At 38.4% G+C, this 20144-nt stretch overlaps 1 protein-coding gene across 2 annotated transcripts in view; it reads right to left on the bottom strand.

The window, feature by feature from the left end:
• klhl29 (kelch like family member 29) overlaps window positions 1–20144 on the bottom strand; it is a 276011-nt gene that overhangs the window by 252537 nt on the left and 3330 nt on the right. For both annotated transcript variants that reach the window (XR_002754055.1, XM_023348256.1), the window contains exon 2: window positions 9365–9433. The gene's annotated coding sequence lies outside the window, so the exon portion shown is untranslated. The remainder of the gene's footprint in view (window positions 1–9364; window positions 9434–20144) is intronic.

Below are 20144 nucleotides of genomic sequence, written 5' to 3'. Positions count from 1 at the left end.
TGATAAGAAACTCAGCCACAGAGACAAAGATTTCTGTAAAATGAGATTTGATGTTAGGCTATAAGGCAGGGTGGTAAATTTGAAACAAAAAATTTTAAAAACGAACAATCCAATAAAACAAAACGCCAGAAAACTAAACTATTCCTAGTGCTGCTAGATTCAACGGATTATTGCAACTATAATGTTACAAATCATTTATCTTGATGCGCAAATGTACAAAAAGCATCTGATTAACTAAATAAAATGCGTTTTTATAAATAAAGCAATTTCTATTCCTTTCCTTACAGAGTAATCACAGTACAAGTACCTTAGCAAAAGGGAAACCTGCCAAAAGCACAGCAGCTTGCAACATAGTTTAGAACTACATTACCTTAATAAGGAGTTATTAGTGGAAGAACAGAATGTTTACATTACATAAGACAAAACCTTTATTTATTTGAATTTTTATATATATATAATTATTTAAATAATATACATATTTCTTGTTTGTACATATACACAAGTTCATGCTAAGATTTGTTTTTATAGCTAAAAACTTTGGGTGATACTTTTATGCTTTGAAAAGGCTGCTAGTGTATTCAATTAGTGCAACCAAGGTATTTCCAATGAATAAAAGGAAACAAGCTTAAAGCTGTTTATGGAAGAAGCAATAAATGACCAGATGTTAAAATAAGAGAGACAAAAATAAATAAATAAATAAAACTTGGCAAAATTTGGCAGGCCTTATACGTTCCTACAAGTGGGGGTGGAGCAGCTTTGAGCAACGCTACATTTCACACAGCAGGAGAAGTCAGTTGGTCATTCCAGGACTTGGCAGCTTTGAAATGTAAAAAAATATGTATTTACTTCAATGCTGTTAACCAGTACACACCTATTTTATGTTAAATTCAAAAGTTTACAAGTAGCTCTTTAATTGGCATATAACTTTAAGGCAAAATTCCTAGGGATGCGTTTTTTGGCAAAGCTTATGCAACGTTTTTGTTTTTGTAAGCAGCAGGATTTAAGGGGGATGCATTTGAAAACACATGGTGCGGAAAAAATACTTTTTACAAGAGTTAAGATTGCCTCCAAGCTCCCATAGTATACCTTTGACATCTGCAGTGCACATGTATGCCATCTATAAACCCCCTGCAGATCTACCGAAGTAAAGCAGCTCCTGTTGGTGTCATTTAAACCCACATAAGCTAAAGTCTTTACTCTCAAGTGTATGTCTACATGTATAACTGCAAATGACCTGTGGCTGGTGGTATAATGGCTCAGTTTGTTATGTCTGCACTTGTCCTTTTTTCTCAGTTAAAGGACTAAAGATATTCAGACTCTCAGCAGCCTCCAGATGTAGAAAATGTAGTTAGCTTTTCTCTGCTTCGTGCACACCAACCTTGGCATCTCCCTCACATTTGCAAACTGCACTGGAAAACCTGTGTAAGACAAAGACTCCGTCTATGCACTGAAACAAAGATATGTACCATAATGAGTTGCACTCTGCTGATGGCCATTAGGCCTCATGTCAACATTAGGGAGATATCCAAATAAAAATTTGGCAGATAATACTCCCAATTAATTCAGAGCAAATTTTCTACGCAGTGCCACTGACCACAGATGATAAGAAGGTACATGTGAATTCTCTGATAAGAATCCCTGCTGGGAAATTAATTTCTGCAGAGAACATTTGGTCCTTGCAGAGCTGCGATGTAATTAAGGTTAAAAAGGGGTTTCAATATCAGGCGCAGAAATTGCCTCCTTTGAAATGCATCGCTGCAAATCTAACGGAAGCGGAGGCGGGTGGACCTCTGCTCTTTTCAGTGTCAGATGTTTTATTTATTTTAAAATAAGAAAAGCAACAAGACTGTCCAACAGACTCCACCCAGATTTATTCCCTCCCACCCCTGTTGCAGCTTGAGTCAGCTGAATTTTTTATTTATTATTTTTTTTAAGTTCCAATTTCAGTGAGAAACCAGGAGGTAAGTTATGGTATTGATTTTTATCCGAGGTACTGTTAGCTCCATTTTTATGTGCATCCTAATAGCATCGCTGTGGAGGTGGGGAAAAAAAAGAAAAAGAAAAAACCACTCACTAGATGTTTGCAGCAAAAGGGGTCAAAAAATATAAATTACCACGCTGGAGCGAAAAGCAACGTAGTATGTTCTGCGAGGATTAAATTGCCTCCAACTCTGCTCCTGAGACGCACTGTTTTATATCCACAGCTGAGTGCTGCTCAAGGCATTAGGTGAAACAATATACATTATCTGATGCGATAAGCATCTTCCAATAGCAAAGCGGTCAGCGACACACTAAGCTTTGATTTACAGGACAGGATGACATAATGCCACTGCCAGAGAGCATGGAAACCCAGTCTAAAAATCAATCCTGCATCGCTTACATGGAGCACAAGCACAGAGGGATGCTCAGGTGTTTAAATCCTTAACTAAAAACAGCTGAGGTGACAGGAAATCTGTACGCTCAAAATGATGCAGGTCAGAACTTCACATACCCTCATCCGTATGAATGTCACATTTAGCGAAACATTCAAATTGTTGGGTTTTTTTAATTTATTTTCTTAGGGAGAGCAGATCATACAAAGTATAGGAATTTTAAAAGCAAGTTCAGGATGCAGAAGTTTGATTTTGTGAATTTGGACTTTTTCACAGCATCAAAATTACACATACGGGTTTAAACATAAAATAGAAACCCCTCTATAGCTCTTAAAGAGTCTGTTAGAGCAAGAGCCTAGAAAGCCTCTAGCATGAATCCAACTAAAAATGCTTTTTAAACTGGTTCATTTAAATGGGGCCATTTATATATTTTCCAGAAACAAAGTGCCATCTCATAGCACAATTAGGTAACTATGTTATCTTTAGTTGTTATAAAAATGCTGTATGTGTCAAAAATAACTTAAGAAATTTGGCACCTTAAAACTGCCTCTGCCCCATTAAGAACACTTCACATTTTCTGACGCCCCATTCACCCCACAAGTGAAATTTGGACAACTCAACGGCAGTTTGGAGAAATATTTTTACTACCATCTGAGGCACGTTGAGCTTTTTGGCCAAAAATGGAAAGAAGAATAAATGTGAAGTGCAAAGTTAGGCTTTCAAACCTGGGAATACTGTGTCAGCAACATGCTGAGGGTCTGTTTTTCTGCCCAGTGGTACTGGAACATTTCACAAGAGGGGTGGAATAATAAACAAAGGGGACATTCTCCAAATTCTTGAAGTTTGCCTTTAATCTGCAGTTAGATGGACATAACTGGGTTGCAACAGGACAACGATGCCAAACACACATCAAGCTTGTGGAATAGCGCCAGCCTGAACGAAACTGAAAACGTGTGGAGTTTACTAAAAAAGGCAAAGTCTGCATCAGAAAATCCATTTAAAGTATATCTGATTTCTAAAAAACAAAACAAAAACAAAGAGCTATCAATTATCGAGCCAAAGTTATATCTGTAGTTTGTTAACGACAAACAATGATGCCAATAATTTAAATGTAAATCTCACACTAGCACTTCGTCATTAAACCACTGGGCATCTTCTCCAGGAACAGAAACCTTTGGGAGTGAAATGACTCCAGCAGTGGCTGCCAGGGATTTGCAGATGAATAAACAGCTGGTGTTACTAAACATATTTCAGATTTTTCTCTGCAGTTTGTAATTATTGGGTTCCATTCCTCCACTGAAAAGCCAAATAAAAATATAAAACAACAAAAAGGAATCTGGTGAGACAGAGACCTTGAACTAGATGAATACAACCTGGTGGAGCATATTTGCAGGTGAGCTTTTATAAAACGTCATTCTTTAGCTCACAGCTCTATGGATAAATTGCAGCTGGGAGTGTCCACTTAAAAACAAGTCCGAGGTTTTCTATTCTGCATGGATTCATATCTGTTCTTTGTCTGTTACACAATTTTTGACAGAATTCATGATTTAACTTCAATCTGGATCAAAGTTAAATCAGACCTGTGCAATCTGTAACGCAAGGTGACAATTTTAATAAAAGTTTAGTCACTAAGCTCATAATTGTGCTGTAATATGTACTGTGAGCTGTTGATTGTTCATTTGACTTTGTTCTGTTCAAATCGCCACACAAACAGCTTATTGCTTATTGAAGAATCAATATGGTGAGATAAAACTGGAAGCCGGGGACGTTTAGCTGCAAAAACGACACAATCTTTTTCCTTAAAGAGAGTCATGATACGACAGCTAGAGCTTTAAATGTGGGAGTGCTGTCATTATACAACACATCAACCATAGCTTAAGGGGGGGAGAAAAAAAAAGTTACATACTTTAGCTCTTCTCTTATGATGTGGTCAATCTGTTCAGCTCCTGAAGGCGCTTTGAGAAAAGCCTCTGCTCAAACTGCCAGCGTGCCCCATTCACAGATATTAGCCTCAATGGCCCGGATAAGATGCCATGCTCGGACCCCTGCTGGGCGCGTGTGGGGGTGCGCGCGTCGGCCTCTCCAGATTCTATGCTCCTTTAACCGTGGGCCGACCCCCCTGTGGTGCTCGACGTCTTAATCACTGCCGGGCCAACAATGCCGCTCCGTTTATGTGACATTGAATTAGCCAGGTGGATAGAGGAACGCCAGCCGCCGTCTGTGTTTATGATTGTGTTTATGTTACGCCTGTGTTCTGGTGGCAGCGCGTGAATGAGTCCAACCGCACCACGTGGGAGGAAAACAAATGAAGCAGTCTTTAGCGTTTTAGCGACTGCAGCGCGCACAAAAAGGTCAGAGGTCGGCTTATGAATGGCAGCGGGGTGAGTCTTGTTAGACTCCTGACCTTGCACCCATAGCTTTTTCCGCTTCTCGCTCCTGCACACCTGATTGAGCTCAGCGGCGAAACCATTATCAGGCATGCATCTATTGACGGCCAGGTCAGAGGTCATGTCATTAGTGGTGTTACATTTTTCTGCTCAGAACAGTCCTTCAGCCCCCACTAGTCTCCTTCTTGCTCTGCAGCTAAATACGCTGCTTCTTGGCATCAAGGAAAAAAAAAAAAAAGCCTGACTGCTTTTGTTTCCCTCTCTGTCAGCAGGTGAAGGATCCTTCTTGCTTTAATAATGGTGGCAGGTGGGGGTCTACTCAAGTGGGCTCAAAGGCTCAGAGATTTCAAAAACAGCATTTAACTTGACATACTATAAAGCTGTGCCTGCTGGATTTAACAGAGTTTTAAAAATGTGGCCGTGGGAGGTGGATTTTGACAGTCCACAAGGCACAGCTAAATACAATTCTTAATTTTATGCTTTTATCCTCTCACAGCTGGACCATCCATTAGGTAGAGGCACATGCATGGATAAGCACCAAATGTAATCGTGTCTCGCCGAGGACTGGCAAAGTAAAACGCAAAAATACATTTACATTTATGGCATTTCACTAAAAATCTGTGACATTGGGAGATCGGATTCCTGGTTATAAGTGTAGCTGCTGGTGGGATGTCAAACATCAGCACTTTAATTCGATATGAATAAATGTTGAAAATATTTAATAGTAGAAGTTGTACTTATACTTTTTTTTAAATTTGACTTAATTAGAGCATACATCATGAAAATGTTTTTTTCTATATGATTAACAGTCAAGGCTACAATGGAGCAGGTCACGTTGTGAAAATTTCACACTGGATATCAATGCTAAGAAAAATAAGATGCCATTTTCAACACCTTTGAAGGCACAAGATTCTTTCTAGTTAAGAGCAAAGAGTATAATTTATTACAACAGATTTCGACTTATGAACAAAACCAGGCTCATTTAAAAACGTTTATAAGGTCCTGTGGAAACTGGAAGAACATCTCCATGATGATGATATATAAACAGTTAGTGAAGACTTTTCACAAATTTACTTATATATGGGTAACTTTGTGTGTAATGCTGCACATTAACCCTAAACAGAGACTTTTCATCATTCCATTACACACACATTGTATCTTAACCATTTAGGTGATTAAAAGCACATGCTTACCTCTCCAAGTGATAAAACGAAAACATAATTTCAGAGCTGCTATAGACTGATGGCAATATCACAGAACTTCATCTTCAGCCTGAACAAGGTGACCAGGGGGATTAATTGGTGTCAACTAGTAAGTAGGAGTCACCACACAGGCTCATAATAATTTACTGCTCTCCTCAACAGGACGCAACTCTCCTTAGTAGCTGCAGCACAATTCCCTGTAGCATTTTATTTACCTCCACCCACCGTCTTCCTCAGTAAAGCAGCCAGCTGAGGGCACCTTTGTCTGAGCAGCTCTTCATGCAACCAGGCGACCTGTTTTCCTCCTTGCAGAAGCTTGTCATCCATCATTACTCGAGGTGGCCTTGAAAGTGATTCTGGCAGACAGCTCCAGCATAATGTCTGGGGGCTCCCACGTAAGCAGCTCACTGCGGGGCAAACTGGCCAAATGATGACCACTATTTCACAAGAATTATGGTTAAAAATAGAACAAAAACAAGTGTCGTATTTCAGACGACACAGGTGTCAGATATATCCTCGATGGCTTTGATTTTGCCAGTTTTCCAGAAAGTTACCCTTTTTTTTTTTTTTTTTTTTTCCCTTTTTGCTTGATGCACCAGGAAGGATTTAAAGCGCATTCAGCCCAAGAATAGCAGGAGTGGATTTTAGTTTGGTTTGCTCACCCCTTCTACTTAGCATGCAAATAGCATAGTAAGTTCAGACAGGTTAACACAGTGGGGCTTCCTTGAAAAATTCTAGTGTGTGCACTACAAAAAAAAGCTAAATGGTACCAATGTTTTTGGCATTAGAACAGCTGCACCAGCTTAGAATAAAAATGTAAAACAGCCTGCAGGTTGTTAGGCTGGTAGCACCCCACTGGGGTCTATAAAATATGGAGGATAATTTTACATGTATTCAGTGGATAGGTAATGGACAAGACATTCTAACGGATGTCCTATTCAGTCTATTTATTTGTGTACGAATGCTGACATCAATGATGGCGTCAGACTACAGAAGATATACAATAACACCAAAAAAAGAAAAAGAAGTTAAGCCAAATGTCAAGTGGCCAGTCAAACAGAACTGGGCCGGCTGTTGAATATTAGGATGATATGTAATTGCATTATTATTGCAAGGACAATATAATTCCTGAGACTTATTTTGTCTCCCAATCAAAATGTCGCCATCACTCTTTGTGAGCTTTAAAGTCTCAGCCAGTAAAAATCCTCTTCAGGACACGAAGCCAATATACACAAGATGAATGATCTACACGCAGAATCTGAATGCGTGGCATTGAAATATAATATTCCACTAAAGAAGCAGAGCACTTATCGGGGGAAAGCGTTACCCGACACACTGATATTGTGATGACAAACTGTGATTTGATACATGTTGCAATTAACTGTATTAGCAGGCCTTAGTGCAGGAGAAAACACAATAGTTCCCAGCACATCAAACCAAAGTAAAGTGAAGCTAAAAGTGAAAGCACAAAAATGTAATAAAAGGTATCACACTGAAACAGATTATTCTCCAGGAAAAAAACAGGGAGCATAAGAGTGTGAAGGTGCCGTGTGTTTTAAATGAGAGAACTTTTAAAAATAGATGTTGAGAATGGGGAAAATAGAAATAACACGCAGCCCACACAATGACATCAGAAAGATCCTCTACAGTCGAAAAAGATCCTCTACAAGAACACCAGTGCCTGAAGGACTGGGGTGACAGGACGATGTGGTATCAGGATTTTTAGATCTTAAGATATAATAATCTAAGTAATAGTATCTACTTCTATTAGTTGGACATATACAGAGAAACTGAAGGCTGAAAGATATTAGCAAACATGACACTGCAATATTATTTCTTAATATTGTGATGGTATCATTTGTAATAAACTCAAAATTTTCTTCCCTTTATTTTCTATTGTCAATGTTGTATCCCCCCCTCCTGACATTTTGGCTCTTGATAAGTGAGATCAGAATCACGTTTGGGCAGAAAGGAAGATGAAAGCAGCCAACAAAGTATATTTATGAGCAAGCAGAGTTTTAACACGTAAAGATGCCTGAAATCTTACAGCCGACCAAATATTGCACACAAGCGCATATTGGGGAACGCATTATCGCACAGACTAATATTGCAATGATGACTGCGACTTCGTGTACTGCTCAGCTCCTAACGGTGCACAAAAGACTGAGGTGGATGGAGGCGAATGACAAAGACTAAGGTACCTTCAGTACAGGTGAGCCGTTTAAAAATCAACCAACAACCATTTTAAAATTTAACGCCTCTTACATCAACGTTTGCCTGCATCTCAAGCGAAAGCCTGAGATGCAGATGAGTTACTGCTGAATATTTCATACTTCAAACAGCAAAGTTGTGCTAAGGTTCTGACTGCACATGAGCTTTTTAAAATGTTTGGAGAACTTCTATTAATTTGCAACAACCGCACAAAAACATGAAACAAAACACCCCTCAGATCAAGCCCGACACAGCTGGCACCAACCACAGGACGCAAGCTAAATACCGCAGAATGATTTTTACAACTCAAGCCCCCCTCTAGTGAAGGCTGCACCCCAGAAAAAAAAATAAATAAATAAATCATAAAAATAAAAGCACACATAATGAGTCCTGCTCATCAGAGATGCACTGACCCAGGACGAGCATATACACACAACTCATAATCACTGGTAGAAACACAAAGCCCCACCCCCTCTGATGCCTGTGGCGTGCAAGCCTGGTCACCTCGCTCGGGGATCAAAGGCAGTATGTCGTTCTAATCAGTCCTCACAGTGGGCAACCCCATTAATTCAGTTCTGTTTCATCAGTGGCGAGCAGACCACCAGAGAGGTTTGTGCATTCCTGGGGTCCCGCCGTCGAGGAGTAATCCTATCTCCTAATGACCAGATTCTAACCCTGTAATTGTTCCGAGACCAACGTGGGTTTGTTTGCACACATAATTGCAAGATTATTTTGGGAAATGGGGGAGAAAAAAAATTGTAAAAAATAGAGGGGACACACATAGCTAATTTTCTGGGCATGACAGGAAAGTCAAGCAATATTAATGATGCTGTACATAAGCAACTCCAGACAATCAACCCCCCACTAAACCAGGCCAACGTCACATGTTCGGGAGCATGAATCCATGCAAAGCACTAAAATGAAGTGCAAGAGAAAAATTTTACTTTTTTGTTTTTTTTAAACCAGTGCCATTTAAAAAAATAACCTTGGTTAAAATTATCTAATGAAAATTAAGCAGAATATTTTCCATGAAAAAAAAAAAAAGACAGGCAGAAAAATCATGCTGTAGAATATGACTGGTTTTGATATCAGTGTGTTGGGCTTTTTTTCTTTTACTCCCTGTAGCTTGTCTGTCCAATATTAGGATGTTTGTTAGTACATCAGATAATGAGCTTTTCATATCTTGCCGTACCTTTGGTCTCCAGTGGATGGGGATGCTCATCACAGACAAATTAGACCTTTGGAGTATTGTCGTCTGCACCTGCAGAAACAACAGCAGTTGGTGAAAAAGTTGAGCCTTAAAAACCGAAAATTTAAATCTCTGAGAATGCAGCCATAACATTTTTTTTTGTTTGTTTGTTTACACCATCTGTTAATAATGAACAAAAAAACAAAACAGGCACCTCTTTGCTCAAAGAAAAAAAGAACCAATCACGTGTGGAACAATCTGTATCAAGAGATTTATTAGCGCAATCTTTGGTGTGGAGAACAGATGAATGACTACACAGAGGCGCATCATGCAGAACCTATCAATAACTCTCCAACTGTCGGGAGAGAATCAGAGGTCAGAGACAGATAATTTAGCAGTGGAATAAGGCCAAGCTGACAGCATATGGCTGAAACGCTCTGGAGGCAAATGAACGCCTAGATAAAACTGTAGGGGGAAAAAGAAAAATGGCATCAAACATATACCGCACTAGCTAAAGAACGTGGTCTTTTTAAGATGACGACTCGGGGGACGGTTCGCATGAGGAGAGATATTTCAAAGGGTCCTATTGTAGAACAAAAACAATGCTGGTGCTAGTAAAAACCAGCAATCATGTGATTCCCAGTGGCAGCCTTTGGAAGTCACCACATCTCATTCTTTGTTAGAGGCTGTGCTCCTTTTTGAAGTACAATTTCAAAAGGGGAGAAACAAGAGTTTTAATAGCTGTTAGGAAAAAACAAAGTTTGATCACAGGAAATGAAAGAAATAACTACTGCTTGCAAAAGTGCATAGATTTTTATTATTATTATTATTATTCACATTTTGTCCCATTAGACTTTAAAGTGTTTAAAGTCTAATGGTGGAATATGGTGGAAGCCATATTTGGCTTCCACCACCAAATATGGTGGTGGAAGCATCATACTATGGGAAGGCTTTTCTAAACCAGGAACTGTTACAGGGTACAAGATTGTAGATTTCAGATTTGAGATACCTACGGGGGGGGTTAAGCAGACACAAATTTGTCCCACAGTTCTTTGTAGAAACTATGCCTCATGTTAAATTCACTATACCAATATGCACTATTTTGTACTGGTCCAACATAACCCACTTCAAAGGTCTTTGCCACTTTATCTCCCAGCTGTCTGGAACATTCTTCTGACTGCATGATGCTTTTTGTCTGGTGACTTCTGAAGGCACAGGAGCTCACCGGATTTTAAATGAAGTTAGAGTTGCAGCACTTAAGATTTTCTGGGGAAATTTGGGACGCCGTATACACTTTTACGTCCTCTTCACAGTTTTCAATATTGCAACATTAGACAAAGCAAAAATGCTCAAGTGGTTAAAAAAATGTGGCAGGTAATTTCAGGGGTGCAGCATGAAATCTGAACTAAAATAAGACGGTAAGTAAATAAATAAAAAGCCAGAGCAGTCACTAAGGCTGCACGACTGCCATCATGGAGGTTTTGCAGTCCTGGATTGTGGGTATAAAGAAAAACCCTATTTTAGGCTGAAAAGGATTTCTACCATTTTTAATAATCTAAATGCATCACGCATGGATGTAATCCTTCCGCGTGTTGAAGCACGCCTTTGCAACTGCTTACAAAAGCAGTGCAAGGGAGAAGGCACGTTAAATTAGTGTTACCTTCTGAAAACGAATAAAATTATACACATTGTTGGAATTGATCTCATGTTCTAATGTAATCAGATGCGGGCTGAGAGTGGCTTTTATTTACGATTTTTTAGTTCCTTTCAATAAATGCAGGAAAACCTGGAGCCTCTGAGGAGCCGCTGACAGGCTGCGATTATGCTGGGCAGCTCATAATCACAGCATTTCTGTTTGTGCGTGGTTTATGATGTGCAGACACATTTCTCTCGCTCGCTTTCTCCTTGAGATACGCTGCCTAAAAGTAGCTATTTTTTAAGACGCGTGAAAAAAAAAAAAAAAAAAAAAAAAAAAGTTGACACATTGGCTGCTTCCAAGTAACACACTGACGATACGGACCTTTTTTAAGGACTGGTGGCAGCGTAGAGCCGACCGCATGAGGCAGCGCAGGCAGCGAAACCTTTTCAAAAAGTGAAATGTCATCGAACGCTCATTCATCATCTACTGCTGAATCTGCTTTCAAGTCACATACATCACCACAGACTTAGTCTGTAGAACATGATTTTGACTTGTTTTTTCCTTTTAAGATGAGAAACGGTGAATGAAGACGTGCTTTTTTATTCTTTAAGAAGAAAAAAAAAAGTGTGTGACTTCCATTGTAATAATTGTGCAACTACAGAAAGCAACCTTGACAAATCCTCCTCGGCAGGATGACAAAAGACAGCAACTTTTTTTTCCCCCCTACTTTTAGTTTCCAGTTTCTACTGCAGAGTGCAAGTGCTAAAGAGTTTTGACATATGGCTGTTTATGTAATTAAACTAATTTAAAGCATTCTTAGAACAGTTGCATAAATTAGAAGTGTCTTTCAGAATTTGCCTTAAATGTTTCACTGAATGTGTTTATATTCAGCCAAGCTATAAAAATAAGCAAGACTTGAAATTCAGAATACATAGGAAATTTTCAAGATTTTTTTTTCCATACCATAAATGACCTATAATACCGTCCCGTCGCACATTGAGCAGGATGGTAAGGAACTAACATCCATCCATCTGTAGCTCATTGTTGGAGAAGGCGACATCTAGGGCTCACAAAGTCTCCATAACAACCATAAATGCAAACAAATCCCTGCGGTTCAGACCAGCCTTTTTCATGAGACATTTCTCAAACTCTCCAGGGACTTTATAACTGGAACTGTGTGTTTTGAGTCAGATGAAATGAAGATCGATCATCTCTGAAACATACGGACAAACGCAAACATTGTGTTTCTCTGCTCTCTCAGTGCCCAGTTAGATGCTGTGGAAAACTTGCTGGATGAGCTCAAGATCATTTCTAGAGATTCTGCAGAGAGGAATGGTCAAAGATCTCGCTCTCTTCATTCTCAGTGTTATAAAAGAGGACCAAGTTCTCAACTGACTCAAAACGGCGGTTATATGATCTATTAACAGAAGCGGTACCGATCAATGTGACATCTGTGATTCTGTTAAAGGCCTCATTTTACCTACTGTATGCACTTAAATTAGGGTTAGTTTTATTTAAATAGTACACAGATTTATTATATAGGCTTGTTACTTGTTTTTCTTTCTTTAAATCAGAGGTGCTGATGAATGTGGCCTGCGCTGCAATGCTTTAAGAAAAACTAATTCGCAAAAATAAACCCTGCAGGGAAAATGTTTACCATGTCAGAAAATTAGAGACATTTTCCATTAACTCTACACAAAGCAGGATCATTAACCAACTCACTGACTTCTCCCTATAGGTTTTTTTTCCCCTCTGCTTCTAATTATTTGTTTGCTTATTTTTGTAATAAAGCACAGGGACTCTATCAGAGTCACCAAGGACAGCCTTGCTATACTTCATAATATGTAATTAAGGAAAACTTTAAAAAAGAAAAAAAAGCCTGTAATGATTTGTATAAAGAAGGTAGAAAAAAAATTTGTGACTTACGGTTTTATTTCACACTAGAATCTGCTTCCTCTTGTATGTAAATGATGCACACACACACACACACACACACACACACACACACACACACACACACACACACACACACACACAAAAAGTTCCGTCTTGCCAATTATTGTAAACTTGTCAAAATCAGACCCGGCTACAAATCATCTATGCAATTATCAATTGATTGAAGCAGCTATCTAAGTGTGGGAAAACACTTAGAGGCATAATACATCAATTTTAATGGCATTTCTTAATCAGAACGTTCAGCAATCAGCAGAGACCAATTAGGCCTGAGAGATAGAGAGCCGCCATTAATAATCAAAGTTGGCTGCCATCACACTGGCTCCATTCTCCAAAGGTTGCCGAAGTTATTTACGAGTGGACCATTTATTTCACTTGAGAGCGAGCTGTTGTCCGATTCTATAAGCGGCGAAAGGAATATTCATAAAAACAGACAATTCTGACCCATTTTCTTTAACAACAGTGGAATAATGCAGATGGAATGACTGCAGGTGGATTGTTCCTCACATAAAACGCACAAAAAAAAATAAAAAATGATGACTTCTTTTCAAGTGAAAATAATTCCGTGTACAGTGAAGAGGGGGAACGGATAGGCTGGTCTCATAAATGAGAAGAGGAGTCTCCTCCAAGTGACAAAACAGTCCTCCGTCCCACAGGCACAGAGAAATGACAAAGGATATCTTCACAATGCCACCTTCAGCTGCCACCTTATTAACATTATGGGCAGTTTTATTGTGGAGGAAGCCTGCATGTCTTTGAATACAAAAATAAGCCAACCTGCCGCGCATAAAATGTACGAGCTGGACACAGACCAGGCAGAGACAATGCCCTTTATGTCTTTCCGGGCAGGAGTTTACTTCTCTCTGATTTCCATTGTTCCCTTCCTTGGCAGCAAGTATGAGTGGCAATTGCCTGACTTTCAAGTCTGCTCCTGTGAGCTATAAAAGAGTGAAGAAAGGTCAAACTCCTAAACCTAAAACTCCAAATACTTTCTCTTTAAAGAGGTATATTTCACTGCATCAAATAACAGCCTGTTTGGTGTACTAAAAAAGAAAAGAGAGAATTTGGTAGAAGTTAGGGACTTATACGTTGATGGATAAATGAAGATTATCTTGCGATTTTTTCATTCGGGGTTCTTTTTCCAATCAAAATTCCAAACTTTCTGTGTGTTGCGGGGGGGATTATGATGAAGTAGGTTTTCACTCCATCCGCAGCTGTGTACCATTCCAACAGGCAATCAGTCTGCAAATAAACAAGCTGCCCTCTTTAATATTTCTTACCATATGTTGTGCAGAAATTTGTAAAGTCAATTAATTGATCCTGGCCATTGTGGTGCAGGTATTTATACAGAGAATCCACTGCCAGAATGAATTAATCAACGCTGGAGTGCATGCTTCGTGGCTTTACGAAGTTGGGATGAAGCCAGTGGTTTATAAGCCGACGTGTTCCGTGGGAGAACACATCGGAGGCGAAGGCAAACAGGTCATAAATAGGCCGGCGATGCGGATGCACATTCCACCTTCAGTAAACGCGTGATTTATGTATCCTCTTAACTGAAAAGCCACCTTTTAACTCGCCACTGTTGGAATATGCAAATCAGACATGGCCGTAAGCCACTGTTGTACACTTTCAATAATTGTGATCTATTTATGTATTCATTGCTTACCGGAGAGAAATGATTTTGAGACTACAGCTGTAAAACTGAGAGGAAAAAGATGGAGATTTATATCACGGGGTGAAGGCAAACAAAATCTAACGACTAATACTAATTTTGCATACAGGTCAATTACTAAGAAAGACTGCTCATTAAGCCATTTTTTTTGTGTGTAATATTTTAAATTAAAACAGGTTCAAGCGTTGCTGCCTCCAGTGAAGATAGTTTTAGTCTTCAAGTAATTTAAAGCCTGGTTTACACCTGTTCCATGTCCGCATCCCTCAAACCCTGCTCCAGCCCTATTTTTTCATAAAAAAAATTATTCTATTTTAATTTATTTTTTTTGTACACTTGATTCCTTCAATACTCTCAAAAATAAAAGCTGGTACATTTCCATTTTTACCGCTCGTTACAACGAAGAACGGAGGTTACATTACTGAATGATGTTTATTGCAAAACACACCTAAGATAATGAAGTGCACACTATAAAAATGATTAAAGGTTCATAAAGGGCTGCTGGGGAAGCCGTGGCTGTCAAGCAACCACAAAGCACAGATTTTTTTTTTTTTTTTTTTTTCCCTCCACTGCTGGAGAATAATGGGGCACTCACAAAACAACCAAACACTGCAGCGGTTTTGTTGTGTTGATGGGTTACAAGATGAAAAAAGATTTTCCATGTCCATATCCCTCTCTTATAGAGCTAACAGGCTTAACCTGCCCCCTGTGGAGCCTCTCTCCACAAGGCAGCCCCCCAGAGCGCCCGACGCACCCAGAACTAGACTTACAGGCCGGGGTCCAACCCAGAGTCCTGCCCCCTGTCGCCCAATCATATTGAGGAAATTCACACACTTTTTGGGCATTCAACACACTCTTTTTAGAGTTTTGCTTATTAAATCACAATATGCTTAAAGGGAATATTTAAGTTTGTATTTGTGTATCCTATTATGCTATATTATCAGTCATTATTGTGCTTTCCCAGAGCTTAATGACTTAAAGCGTTTTGACAAAATCATTTACTTTCTGTTAATTTCCAGAAAGGCACTGCTGATGGAAAAGCTGGAAAAATGCCTTTACTACCAAAACTTCATTAAAGGTTTTATTTTTGGGAAACATTTTATTTAAAAAAAACTAAATAACCTAAAGCGAAAACCTAAAACACAAACTGCATGCTGTATAGATAATAAGTAGAGATTAGGGAAGGGCAATAAAACAATTGCAATAATTTTATCAAGGAACAGAAAAAGGAAAATATGAATGATAAAAGTATGCTTTGAATTAAAAATGGACAGTACATGTGGCCAATCAAGCAGAATATTGGGAGACATACCGAATTGTGTCCTTGTACTTTTTTTAAAATAAATTTAAGCAAAATTGTTCTTGTAACAGATACCATCTTAGAAACAAAACTTTCATCTTAAAGTTGTACTATGATAAATATTGTTGTACTATGATAAACTATGATAAATATTGGAACTGTATAGAAAAATACAGTGAGTGTTTTTTTTTTTTGGTCAATAAATCACTCAGCTTTAGAGAGATGCACAAAGAAATACTGCTAGTGATCAGAAACGATTTTCACCTTCACCCTCCCTGACTGGTCAGTGACGGCTCAAAAGCAATTACTAAAATCTGTCTTTTGCTGGTCAGTGAATGCACCACACCTACGCACTAAAAACTCTTCTCTCCAGTGCAGAAGTTGATCTGAAGGAAGACACAAAGTTAAACATCTAACATTGTGTGGTGTGCAAAACCCAAGTGAAAGAAATTGTTACCACTAGAATCTGCTTGCGTTCGTTTTAAAAACAAAAGAGGGAACAATTTTTACATGGCTCATGTTTATTACTACAGTCACAATATTGCGTGCCAAGATTTATTTTTTGATTATAGAAGAGAACTCATGCGAGTGTTGACTGCCACTGTAAAAAAAATATGAGACGGTGGTGACATTTGTTTTTCCTTCCCTTCATTTGGATAAATAATTAGTAAAACCATGTAAAATAGAGCGCTGGGTTACTGTCTAAAGACTGAAATGACATTCCATTGAGTAGCTAGACTCCAACAAGGCTGCTTAATCAAAAGGACTATATAAACAGACCTGTTCTGAAAATCTTAACCTTAAATGGCTGGACAAAAAGTAAATTATCCTGATCTCTAAGGTATATGTCATGGAAAAGAACACACCGGAAACCATTTTCACTGATAGCATGTCAGTAGTTCATTTAGGCTGCTACCTAAACAGCGAGTAACGCTTCAGAAGATAACAGGAAGGTTAAACATTACATCACAGCATTATTCTTTTGAGGTTTCAACCTCGGTCATGAAAATCTTTTTCTTTGTAAATATTGGAGGGCTTTTGAAAATCCCTCAGGTTAGGGAATGTATACACAAACTGCTGTTTGGAGTTATGCTAACTAAAAACAGTTGAAATGGTGAACTGAAAGTGAAATATTATCTCTGCTCTCATATATATATTTTTTAAAAAGTTCAGTTGGGTTGAAAAAAAAAAATAAAATAAAATAAATTCTGTTACTTATTGCTACAAGAGAGAAATAAAAAGCTAATAAGTGGCAGGCTCAAAGCTGTACAAATCTGGAGACTACAAGTCAACCACTAAGCTGACTGGTCCAGCTCTGCTCCTATTTAGAATTTGCTAGATGTACACAGGTATACAGGACATCGAGGTTTCAATTCTCATTAAATAAAGAGGACATCTATAAAGAAAATAACCCACAAATTGCAAGTTGTATCAAAAATATATTAGACTTCAGAATTAAAAAGGTGGCTTAAAAAGACAGAAACAAGAGTGAAAGGGATCTACCAACCCAAGTCTCAGTGGATTCACAGCTTAGTGCTTTTTGAGACCATTCAGGTTGCTCAACAGGGAAACTGCAAGCTTTTTAGAAATGTGATACCAACATCACGAGCCCTTCAGTGACTATGTTCAAGAGGGCAGCTGAAGAGCACGCTTTTCATAGTTCACTGATTTCTAAAGAGCTTTGGAAGCACGGCATTCGCTCATGGCCTCTTGCCCTCATGTCTTACTAAGTATATTACGCTTTATAATGGCAGCTGATGCTAAATATTAACTGCGTTTTCAAGCAGAGATATCACTGCCACTGAAATCCAATAAAGCCATAAAGGTTGGAGGAAGAAGTAGAGGCGACTTATTCACATCTGCCAGCACAGAAGCTAAATTCACTCAAGAAATTCCTGATCCGTGTCCATTTTTCCCCCCCCTTGTCCTTACAGAAGGCTTCCATACCTGTCAGCATAGAGTGATTTCTCCAATTTTTCATTAGATGGTGCTCAGTTTTGGAGCAGAGTGTAAGCAGCACCACCAAGCTACAATATTGCTCCTTGCTGGAGGAAAAAACAAACAAACAAACAAAAAAACAGACACAAAAATATAAACTTCACACATAGTATGGTTCTTTTTTGGCATAAATAGATGAAATCTTCAATATTCTTGTTGGAAAACAAAAACTAAACCACTGCTTTCTATTTAAGAAAATTAATGTATTACCTTATCAAATATGAAAACAGCTAAACGACGCAACGCAGATAAATTATTTTAAAAACATTTTAATCGTAATTTTTATAAAGCCGGCTGCTCTATGTACTCTGACACAAAAATCCTTTTTGAAACCTGCTATGGTTATGCATTCCATGTAGATTTTTAATGAATGAGTTGGGCGCCTTCAGATCAATTAACCAACTGCTGGCTGCAATGTTGAGCTTGGATACCGCTGTTACTACCAGCAGATGCAGATAATCGAAGTCTAGTTCTGGTGTCATTTAAACTGCATCTCTCCTCCACTTAAGCACAAAAAAAACAAAAAAAAAACGTAACGCGGCATCTTGATGAGCAGCTTGCCATCATCTACTAGTCAGCACCCCGAGTGCAAAGTGATACTGCAGTGAAACAAAAGGATGGCCTCAATTAAAAAATAAATAAATAAATAAAAACGAACAAAGAATAAGAAAATAAAAAAATAAAGCCACCCCCCAGCAGCTGTGTTCAAGCTGGGTTCACAAACAGAAATGAAATATTGTGGTTTTAGAAAGATTAATGTGCAACAGTGAGCTACATTACACTAGCCAGCTGCTGGCACTAGATTTGTATTTATCATACTGGTATCAAGAGAGAGAGGGACTGAATTTCTAAAAGTGACTGGGGAATTTCTATTTTGTGAAAAAAAAAAAAAAAAACTAAAATCAAATATGAAAACCAAATCAGTTGTAATCACATCACTAACTATTAGATATAAAGTCTAATAGATTAATCATGAAAATATATCTCGCATGCTTTTGGAATGACTGTTCTCCAAAATCTTTCTTTGAAAAAAATAAAATAAAAAATTTAAAGTCTCTCCCTCCGTACTTAAAATCCAAATAAATTCCAAAGAAACTGTTTTAATAGGTCAGAGAAGACAAATACCAAGTTATTTAGGCAAAGAAGGCTTGGAGGAGTCGAGGTGAAGCATTTAAGTCTAAGAACTTCCAAGAAAGGCGGTGGTAGCATGATAAGGGCATGTTTCAATGCCAGTGGCTTATACAATGAGGATAGAGGAATGTCTTCCATTTCACTTCATATCAGCAGGTAGATTGTTGAATCTTAGACATGAGATGATGTTCCAATAAGATAAAGACGCTAAACATCAAAACTGGTTTCAGAAGAATAAAGTAGGGCAGTGTTAAGACCTTTGGAAATTTCTGAGTTATTATACTTCACATATATCATCCCTCTGTGGATTATAGAAAATTCACAATGCAGTCAAACCTCAGCACCAAATTCTATGTTTTGTAAATAACTAAAGTTATTTGTGGTATTATGATTCTACTCAGAGTAGATGTGTTTCTGCGTCACATTTTGAATATTATTTCCCTTTTCAAATAAACTTGTCCATCTGCTTTGCCCATGCACATTTCAGGCTTAATCTGAGTTGACACATTTTAGTTTTTCCCTTTTAATGTCCATTAGTGGGCAATTTGTGCTCGTTTTCTTGTCTCACTCTGCTTCTTCTGGCTGTTAGCTTCAAAACCTCATAAGCAAAATTAATTTACTTTGCATGCATTTATGTGAACTGCAAGAACATGATGTGCTTCTTGTTTTATAGATCCTCAGTCACTGTCACAAGTGCCTCCAACAACAAAATAACTATTCATTTTTGATTGCGTCAGATTTGCACAAAGGAGTGGTGACTTTATTGTTAATAAAGACAGTGAGAATGCTGAAGCTGTGTGGTTAATATTTAGTGGAAAACAAGATAATTGAAATATCCAAACTTTTCTACTATTGTCACCTCATTATGTGGCTGTCAGGAGCTTGATACACACGAGAATTTGTTCTCTGCAGATTTTTCTGACAAATAAAACGAAAACATGCAAAAGTGTCATTTTGCATGAATCACGTGCTGCAAGTGAAGCACCAAGACAGCTTGCCAATACTTCATGGAGTGTGCTAAAGATTAAGAGCGGCACATTTTTTTGGATGTACTGTACACTAATGTGCTTTGAAGAAAAATCTCTAAGACGAC

The sequence above is a fragment of the Xiphophorus maculatus genome, chromosome 15, assembly GCF_002775205.1.
Source record: "Xiphophorus maculatus strain JP 163 A chromosome 15, X_maculatus-5.0-male, whole genome shotgun sequence".
Taxonomy (NCBI): Eukaryota; Metazoa; Chordata; class Actinopteri; order Cyprinodontiformes; family Poeciliidae; genus Xiphophorus; species Xiphophorus maculatus.
The sequence above is the reverse complement of the archived record's forward strand: the minus strand, read 5'-3'. Positions and strand labels throughout refer to the sequence as shown.